The following is an 8,786-nucleotide window of genomic DNA, read 5'->3' as shown; positions in this document are numbered from 1 at the left end:
TGTTCTTCTGTTTTGAGTCTTAAATTCCACATATGAGTAATATCATGTGATATTTGTCTTTCTCTGACTTATTTCACTTAGCATAATACACTCTAGCTCCATCCACATCCTTGCAAATGGCAAGATTTCATTCTTTTGATGGCTAAGTAATATTCCATCATGTATATATACCACATCTTTATCCATTCATCAGTCAATGTACCTTTGGATTCTTCCCATAATTTGACTATTGTGGATAGTGCTGCTATAAACATTGGGTTGCATGTGCCACTTTGAATAAGTATTTTTATATCCTTTGGGTAAATACCTAGTAGTGCAATTGCTGGATCATAGGGTAGTAGTATTTTTAACTTTTTGAGGAACCTCCACACTGTTTTCCAGAATGACTGCACAAGGTTGCATTCCCACCAACAGTGCAAGAGTGTTCCCCTTTCTCCGCATCATTGCCAACATCTGTTGTTTCCTCTGTTGTTAATTTTAGCCTATCTGACTGGTGTGAGGTGGTATCTTATTGTGGTTTTGGTTTGTATTTCCCTGATAATGAGTGATGTTGAGCATCTTTTTGTGTCTATTAGCCATCAGGATGCCTTCTTTGAGAAACTGTCTTTTCATGTCTTCTGCCATTTCTTAACTGGGTTGTTTTTTGGGTGTTGAGTTTAATAAGTTCTTTATATATTTTGGATACTATCATTTATCAGATATGCCCTTTGCAAATATCTTCTTCCATTCTGCAGACTATTTTTAAGTTTTATTGTTTCCTTTGCTATGCAAAAGCTTTTATTTTGATGAAGTCCCAATAGTTCATTTTTCTTTTTGTTTCCCTTGCCTCTGGCAATGTTTCTAGTAAGAAGTTGCTATGGCTAAGTTCATAGAGGCTGCTGCACGTGTTCCTTTCTAGGATTTTCACAGATTCCTGTCTCACATTTAGCTCTTTTATCTATTTTAAATTCATTTTTGTGTATGGGTTAAGAAAGTGGTCTAGTCTCATTCTTTTCCATATTGCTGTCCAGTTTTCCCAACACGATTTGTTGAAGAAACGGTCTTTTTTTCCATTGGCTATACTTTCCTGCCTTGTTGAAGATCAGTTGACCATAGAGTGGTGGGTCCAGTTATGGATTTTCTGTTCTGTTTCATTTATCTATGTGTCTGTTTTTGTGCCAGTACCATACTGTCTTGATTACTATAGCTTTGTAATATAGCTTGAAGTCTGGAATCATGATGCTTCCAACTTTGCTTTTCTTTTTCACAATTGCTATAGCTATTCACATTCCTTTGTGGTTCCATACAAATTTTACAATCATTTGTTCTAGCTCTGTGAAAAATGCTGGTGGTATTTTCATAGGGATTGCTTTGAATGTGTAGATTGCTTTTGGTAATATAGACATTTTAACAATATTTGTTTTTCCAATTCATGATCATGGAATATTTTCTATTTCTTTGTGTCCTCCTCAATTTCTTTCATAAGTGTTCTATAGTTTTCAAAGTACAGATCTTTTACCTCTTTGGTTAGGTTCATTCCTAGGTATCTTATGCTTTTTAGTGCAATTGTAAATGGGAATAATTCCTTGATTTCTCTTTTTGTTTCCTCATTATTGATATACAGAAATGCGACAGATTTCTGAACATTGATTTTTATACCCTGTGACTTTGCTGAATTCATGTATTAGTTCTAGCCATTTTTTGGCCAAGTCTTTTGGGTTTTCTACATAGAGTTTCATGAAGTCTGCAAGGAGTGAAAATTTGACTTCTTCCTTGCTGACTTGGATGCCTTTTATTTCTTTTTATTGTCTGATTGCTGAAGTTAACTTCCAGACCGTTAAATAGCAATGGTGAGAGTGGATATCCCTGCCTTGTTCCTGACCTTGGAGTAAAAGCTCTCAGTTTTTTCCCATTAAAGATAATATTAGTTGTGGGTTTTTCATAGATGGCCTTTATTACGTTGAGGTATGTTTGTTGAGGGTTTTTATCAAGAATGGATGTTGTACTTTGTCAAATATGGGGTTTTTTTGCATCTATTGAGAGGATTTTTATGATTCTTAACCTTTCTTTTAATATTGGAGTGTATCATGTTGATTGATTTTCAAATACTGAACCAGCCCCATGGCTTAGCAATAAATCTCACTTGATTGTGGTGAATAATTCTTTTAATGTACTGTTGGATTCGGTTTGCTAGTATCTTGTTGAGAATTTTTGTATCCATTCTCATTAGGCATATTGGCCTGTAATTACCCTTTTTTTAAAAAAAGATTTTATTTATTTATTTGACAGAGAGAGAGATCACAAGTATGTGGAGAGGCAGGCAGAGAGAGAGAGAGAGGAGGAAGCAGGCTCCCCGCTGAGCAGAGAGCCTGATGTGGGGCTCGATCCCAGGACCCTGGGATCATGACCTGAGCCAAAGGCAGAGGCTTTAACCCACTGAGCCACCCAGGCGCCCCTCTCCTTTTCAGTGGGATCTTTGTCTAGTTTTGGAATCAAGGTAATGGTGGCTTTGTAGAAGGAGTTTCAAAGTTTTCCTCCCATTTATATTTTTTGGATCAGTTTGAGAAGGATAGGAATTAACTCTTCTTTAAATGTCTGGTAGAATTCCCCTGGGAAGCCATCTGGTCCTGGACTTTTGTTTGTTGGGAGATATTTGATCAGCAATTCAATTTCTTTTATGGTTATGGATGTTCAAATTTTCTTTTTTTTTTCCATTTCTCCCTATTTCAGTTTTAGTATTTTGTATGTGTTTAGGAATTTGTCCATTTTTCCAGATTGCCTAGTTTGTTGGTAAATTATTTTTCATAATATTCTCTTATAAATGTTTGTACTTCTGTGGTGTTTGTTGTGATCTCTCCTATTTCATTCATGATATTATTTATTTGGCACCTTGCTCTTTTCTTTTTGATAAGTCTGGCTAGGGGTTTATCCATTATATTAATTCTTTCAAAGAATCAGCTCTTAGTTTCTTTTATCTGTTCTATTATTTATTTCTACTTTAATCTTTATTATTTCCCTTCTTCTGCTTTATTTGCTGCTTTATTTGCTGTTCCTTTTCTTCTTTATTTCTGTTTTTCTTTCCTTTGATTTCCTGGATGACCCATTCATGCTTGAGTACCATGTTGTTTAACCTCCATATGTTTTTGTGATCTTTCCAAATTCTTTCTTGTGGCTGACTTTAAATTTCAAAGCATGGTGTCTGAAAATATGCATGGTATGATCACAATCTTTTTGTACTTCTTGAGGCCTTATTTGTGATTCAGTATATGATCTATTCTAGAGAATATTCTGTATGCACTTGAAAAGAATGTGTATTCTGTTGCTTAAGGATAATATGTTCTGAATATATCTGTTAAGTCCATCTGGTCCAGTATGTCATTCAAAGCCATTGTTTCCTTGTTGATTTTCTGCTTAAAAGATTTATCCATTGCTGTAAGTGGGGTGTTAACGTCCCCTACTATTTTTGTATTATTATTAAAGAGTTTCATTAAGGTTGTTTTTAATTGATTTATATATTTGGCTTCTCCCAAGATAGGGGCATAAATATTTACAATTGTTAGGTCTTCTTGATGGATAGACCCCTTGATTATGATATAGTGCCCTTTTCATCTCTTGTTAGTGTTTGGTTTGAAATCTAGTTTGTCTGATATAAGTATGGCTGCTCTGGCTTACTTTTAACATCCATTAGCATGATAGATGGTTCTCCATCCTTTCACTTTTAATCTGCAGGTATCTTTGGGTGTAAAATGAATCTCTTGTAGGCAGCATATAGATGGATCTTGTTTTTTTTTTTTTAAAATCTATTCTGATATCTTATGTCTTTTGATTGGAGCTTATAGTCCACTTACAGTCAGAGTGATTATTGAAAGATATGAATTTAGGGCCATTGTATTACTGGTAGAGCTGGCATTTCTGGTGATATTTTCTATTTCTTTCTAGTCTTTGCTGCTTTTGGTATTTTTTTCCCACTCAAACACCCCCCCCCCCCGCAATATTTCTTGCAGGGCTAATTAGGTAGTCATGAACTCCTGGTTCTGTTTGTCTGGGAAACTCTTTATCTCTCCTTCTATTTTGAATGACAGCCCTGCTGGATGAAGGATTCTTGGCTGCATATTTTTCCCACTCAGCACATTGAATATATCCCACCATTCTCTTCTGGCCTGCCAAGCTTCTGTAGACAGATCTGTGGCAAAACCAATCTGTCTTCCCTTCTAGGTTAAGGACTTTTTTTCCCCTTGCTGCTTTCAGGATTCTTTCATTGGTATTTTTTATTTATTTATTTATTTTTTAATTTTTTTTAATTTTTTTAAAATTTTTAAATTTTTTTTTAAAGATTTTATTTATTTATTTGACAGACAGAGATCACAAGTAGGCAGAGAGGCAGGCAGAGAGAGAGGAGGAAGCAGGCTCCCTGCTGAGCAGAGAGCCCGATGCGGGGCTCGATCCCAGGACCCTGGAATCATGACCTGAGCCAAAGGCAGAGGCTTTAACCCACTGAGCCACCCAGGCGCCCCACTTTCATTGGTATTTTGAGAATTTGACTATGATATGCTTTGACAATGGCCAGCTTTTGCTGAATTTAATGGGTGTTCTCTGTGTTTCTTGTATTTTGATGTCTGTGTCCTTCCCCAGATTAAGGAAGTTTTCAGCTCTAATTTGCTCAAATAAATGTTCTGCCCCTTTATCACTCTCTTAATCTTCTGTGACTTCAATGATATGAATGTCATTATGTCTTAAAAAGTTACTGAGTTCCCTAAGTCTACCTTCATGGTCCATTACCTTTGTTTCCCTCTTTTTTTCAGTTTCATCATTTACTATAATTTTATCTTTTGTATCATGGATTCTTTGTCTGCTTCATCCATCCTTCTGTTATGGCATCCATTCATGTTTGCATCTTGATTGTAGCACTTTTAATTTCAGCTTGACTAGATTGTACTTCTTTAATCTCTGCAGTAAGGGACTCTCTAGTGTCTTCTATGTTGTGTTCAAGCCCAGCTAGTATCCTTATAATTGTTGTTTTAAATTTTAGTTCAGACTTCTTACTTCTATCTGTATTTATTAAATCTCTGGCCATTAGTTCTACTTCTTGTTCTTTCTTTTGGGATAGATTCCTCCTTCTTGTCATTTTGTCCAGAAAAAAAAAAATCCCCCAAAACAAAAAACACTTAGATCCTGGGTGTGTTTTGGTCTGCTTGTTAAGAGAAGTTACATCCAAAAATAAAAATTAAAAATATATGAAAAATATATGTAACTAAAAAATTTAGAAATAATTTAAAAATGAACTAGAAAAATTTAAAAAAGTAAAAATAAAAAGGAAGCTGGATCCTATTTCTCCTAGAGCTGAAGCTCTGCAGCCCTCCATGATCAGTAGACTTGGTGTGTGTGAGGTTTTTATATTCTTCTTCTGGGGGAGGGGGCCTGTTGCACTGACTCTCAGGAAGGCGTGACCTAATGGAGATGTATGTACCTGCAGGGTGCAGCTGGGCAGGGCTTGGTACAAGTGGCTCTGGCCACCACTAGGTGGGCCTGTTTTGCTCCATGAAGACTTAAAAACTGATGGGCAGGATGAAAATTGTGGCATCCTGCTCTGTAACCCAGAGCTGAGAGTTCATTCCCACTACTCTTCGGGAAGCTCTGATGAAAGAGCAAACAATCACCCCTCTTGTGTTCCCAGTTTCTCAGATCCCTCCCTTCACCCTGCCTATGTCCAAGCTGTTTTATCTCAGGTGCATGGTTGGGTTTTAAAACTCCACATTTTAGGGACTCCAGCAGTATGGGCCTGTGCTGATCCCCTGGGGGAGGGTCTCACTGCACTTTTGCTATTTGCCGCCTGTGCAAGGAAAATGGTCCCACAACCCCACAGTGGTTCATAATTTATGGCAAGGCAGAACGTAGAGCCGGCACCCAGGCTTGCTGCCCTCAGCTGGAGTCCCTGTCCCTAAGCCTGGGAACTGTGCAGCGCATTGGCAGCACCCATTCTTGTGACCCAAGGGATCTTCAGATCATGCTTCCCACTCCCATGTCTCTGCCCTCCTTCCTCAATGGAGGACCTTTAAGCCGGGCATGACCACGGTGTTGGTGGACTTCTATAACTTTAGATTTTGCACTTCCCCACTTATAATACCTTGTGGTGCTTTCCCTAAGCAGGGCTCCCTCCCGTCTGCCCCTCTACTAATGCAGAACCAATCTTCAACTAATCATCCTGGAGTGAGCACTGCACCCTTGAGACCCCTTCTTAAGGACTTTCAGGATCATGCTGAGCAGCAGCATATTGCAGCCCAATAAAAGGTAGCTATGCCGCACACACGTGCACACTCATCTGGATACTTCATAACTCAAGACTCTGCCTTTGGGAATCTTATTCTTCCCATCTCGCCTCAACACAGAATGAAGAATTTGTAACAAAAGTGACTGTAATGTCAGATGTCAAAGCTATCATCATTTAGTGCTATACAAATGGTGACTTTAAGAATTTTGGTGAAATTTTATACTTTTTGCTTCTTTAAAAGAAAGGCGTGTATAAGTCAAAGCAGAAAAGGAGGGTCACCCAGGGGATGAGAGTTTTAGGAGCTGTGTTATCTGAGGAACTGATTATGCCACTTGTGACTGTTTTGGAACAGTTTGTTTTTGAACCCAAATCAGACTCTGAATTGGATGATCACATAAATTTATTCTCCACCCACTAACTAGGTAGACTGAATGTATCATTGTCCACAGTAGACTTTCATGAATCATTTATAGTACTTAAAAGAAATGAGAGTGCTTTTAAAACTGTGAACCAATAGGCTTAAATAAGTTATATTCATAGTTGCTATTTGTAGAATTGTTATCAGTGTACCTTTTGTGTTTATAGTCAACTTGTCATCCTGAAATATTCTTTAACTCATAACTAACTCCCTTATTCTCTGTTTTCAAAGAAAATATAAGACTAAGTTAGCAACCAGTCTTAAACATCTTGTATAAACCTATGCTACTATAAATTATGTGACTAAATGCAATTAAAAACAATGGTAAGGAATTTTTTTTCATGATCATCAAAATATTGTTTAATATTTTAAAAAAATCTCAAAAGTGCCTAATCTGCTTTGACACTATATTTACTGCTTGTCACAAATGAAGAGCTTCCACCCCAGGCACCACTCACAAGCAGATTCTTTCAGTTGTTCTTGGTGGGGGTTGGCACTCCGGAGGACGTGTGGCTCACCATGGTGTCATTCATATTAGCCAGTGGGCAAGGTGGAACTATATTTGCAACGTCATGTGGTTTCTCTGGTTGCTCAGGAAAAATAGGATGTGGGGTTTCTCTGGTGGGTATGCATCCCAAAGATTTATTAATTGCTTGGTTCAGCTTCTTTGCAGGGGATTTCCAAGAGGAGTGCTCCTTCATCTGGTATAGGTTGCTGTGAGGGCTGCTGGCATGGCCATGCCAAAAGGAGTTTTGGCAGAGCTGGTAGTTGTGGCACTGCTGGCATTGGTACCAGAAACCCATCATACTCTCCCAGCAGCAGTAGGAGCACTCCATGGAATGGGAGACATTCTCAACTTGGGCGAGCCTAAGCATGAGAGGTAGCCAGACAAGGCACTGGGGAACCAGAAAAGATAGTTCTTATCTCCCGAAAATCAACTCTGCACCTCCCATCTTCCAGAAGGTGGTAGCTTTTCTACTTTCAGACTTGCAGGTTTGTTCTCTCAGTGTGAGGACTGATTGATTCCTTGGGTGTTAAGAATGACTTGATAATTATCTGTGTTCAACAGATGAGGCAAGCTTAGGGTTCCCCTACTCCTTCACCATCTTTTTTTTTTAAGATTTTATTTATTTATTTGTCAGAGTGAGCACAGGCAGACAGAGTGGCAGGCAGAGGCAGACGGAGAAGCAGGTTCCCGCCGAGCAAGGAGCCTGACGTGGGACTCCCAGGACGCTGGGATCATGACCTGAGCGGAAGGCAGCGGCTTAACCAACTGAGCCACCCAGGCATCCCTCCTTCACCATCTTAATTGCTTCTGAAGTGATATCTCATTGTGGTTTTAATTCATATCATTCTGATGGTTAGTGATAATGAGCATTTTTCCATGTGATTATTGGCCATTTGTATATCTTCATTGGAAAAATGTCTATTTACATTATTTGCTCATTTTTAGATCATGTTATTTGTCTCTTATTATTAAGGTACAAGAGTTTTTAAAAATATGTCTTAAGTAAGTTTTTTTATTCAGATATATGATTTGAAAAAAAATTTTAACATCCTGCTTATTGCCTTTTCATTTCTTAATAGTGTCCTTTAAAGCACAAATGATTTTTTTACTAACATATAATGTATTATTTCCCCCAGGGGTACAGGTCTGTGAATCATCAGGCTCACACAATTCACAGCACTCACCATAGCACATACCCTCCCCAATGTCCATAACCCAGCCTCCCTATCCCTCTGCTCTGACCCCCCAGCAACCCTCAGTTTGTTTCCTGAGATTAAAAGTCTTTTATGGTTTGTCTCACTCCCCGGTCCCATCTTGTTTCATTTTTTTCCCTCCCTTCCCCCACGACCACCCCCCACCGCCTCTTAAATTCCTCATATCAGAGACAATATAATTGTCCTTCTCTGATTGACTTATTTTGCACAACATAATACCCTCTAGTTCCATCCATGTCATTACAAATAGTAAGATTTTGGGTTTTTTTTTTTAAAGATTTATTTATTTATTTATTTGACAGAGATCACAAGTAGGCAGAGAGGCAGGCAGAGAGACTGGAGGAAGCAGGCTCCCTGCTGAGGAGAGAGCCCGATGCGGGGCTCCATCCCAGGACCCTG

General features: G+C 38.4%; 1 pseudogene; it reads left to right on the top strand.

Moving 5' to 3' along the window:
- Positions 1-6,153: 6,153 nt before the first annotated feature.
- LOC125091542 (SOSS complex subunit C-like) lies at positions 6,154-6,381 on the top strand (annotated as a pseudogene).
- Positions 6,382-8,786: the final 2,405 nt, after the last annotated feature.

This window comes from Lutra lutra, chromosome X, assembly GCF_902655055.1.
Source record: "Lutra lutra chromosome X, mLutLut1.2, whole genome shotgun sequence".
NCBI lineage: Eukaryota > Metazoa > Chordata > Mammalia > Carnivora > Mustelidae > Lutra > Lutra lutra.
This window is presented reverse-complemented; position numbering and strand designations above follow the sequence as displayed.